This window comes from Poecilia reticulata, linkage group LG13 (genome assembly GCF_000633615.1).
Source record: "Poecilia reticulata strain Guanapo linkage group LG13, Guppy_female_1.0+MT, whole genome shotgun sequence".
NCBI classification, from domain to species: Eukaryota; Metazoa; Chordata; class Actinopteri; order Cyprinodontiformes; family Poeciliidae; genus Poecilia; species Poecilia reticulata.
The window spans coordinates 5,179,741-5,181,456 of NC_024343.1; positions in this window are offsets into that span (position 1 = coordinate 5,179,741).

Consider the following 1,716-nt stretch of genomic DNA (forward strand, 5'->3'; position numbering starts at 1 on the left):
AACGAAGCCAAGATGATAACCTTCAGCATGTTGATATTCTGTGCCGTCTGGATCACCTTCATCCCAGCTTATGGCAGCTCTCCTGGGAAATTTACTGTGGCTGTGGAGATATTTGCTATTCTGGCCTCCAGTTTTGGACTGACACTGTGTATATTTGCTCCAAAGTGTTACATCATTTTGCTTCAGCCACAGAAAAACACCAAGAAATATTTAATGAACAAAAGTTAAGTATCCCTTTTAAATTGTCTGGAAGCAATATGGTTGAGTTGTTTATGTTATGATAATTCATGGCAATTTATCAACTAGCATTTACATTTGTAAGCAATGTAAATGTTAAAGTCTTTGTTTTTTTTCCCCATATATGTCTGAATTTACTACTGTTAATCATGACTTGTACTTAAAAAACAACCATCATCCATGTACAAGATGTACCAAGGCTAAACATCAGCTGTTTGCTTAAAACATTAAGCCATAATCATCAGAAATACAATAAAGACTTGAAGTCGTCACTATGTGTAATGAATCTGTATAATTTATGACTTTTTGAAATTGGTGAATATTTTTACAATACTTTGACTTTTGATATATCAATGTATGTCTTTGACTATGGAAGACTGGATATTTTTGATTATTAAATAAAGAAGATCTTGTCTGTAATGTTAATGAAATTTTCAATAAGAATAAACTTGATTTATTCAAAAATAACAAACCTAAATCTGCCAGGGGTATGAATAATGTGAGGATTAACTTTATGCAACTTGGCCACAATTGTCAAACCTCTGACACACAAAGGTTCATCTCAAATTTTAACCCTTTAAAAGGTACATTTGGCATTTGATGGTTTATCAAAATTAAAGCAAAATGCTAAAAGAAAAAAACCCTCAATTGTTTGAAAATGAGCAATGAACATAAAGCAGTAGGTACATACAGTAATACCCAGGGGTGTTACTGTATGTAACACCCCTGGCCGGTACCCCACGGTACCCCTAAAAGATTTAGCGGGGGTATGCAGTACCTGCAAGAGAGAGGAGCGACTGTCTGCTGTAAAGAATCAACGGGTTCACTGTGCAGCCACTAATCAGCCGTGACTGATTAATTTTTCAAGAACAATCTAAAACACAACTTAATCAGTTAGTAAATAACTTTTTTTCCCATTTCATATTGTTTATGAAATGCTTTACTAGAGCAGCGGTCCAATACGTCGATCGTGGAAGGTTTTGAGTCGATCTCGGCATTAGGTGACAAACTGAACGCCGCCAGGATTCTGAGACCAGCACGTCCTCCTCCGACTCCTTATCAAAACGTTTGTAACTTTATTAAAGAACAACAAAAAAAATCAATAAAACAAGCTCAAATTAATGACCCATTAATGGTTTTGTTGCGTTACCGAATGCAGTGAAGTTAGTTTCGAATTGGATATTGGCTTTTCCAATATCCGCTGAGCAAGCTGCATTTAGCTCAAGGTTGATCCGATTTATGAATGCTAATTTCGGCCAGCCGTTCTCTAGCTCCCTCCTCAGCGCTCGGAGATTCACTTCACTGCATTCGGTAACACAATAAAACCACTGGGATAAAGTTTGTTTTGGTCTGTGACCTGCAAAGATGGCACCAAGCGATGCACCTAAACGCCCCACAACGTCTGACGCAGTGACGTTGGTTCCAAAGCTCTATTGGCCAATAGTAGACATAGAAGGCAGCTCTCCTCATTAACATAAC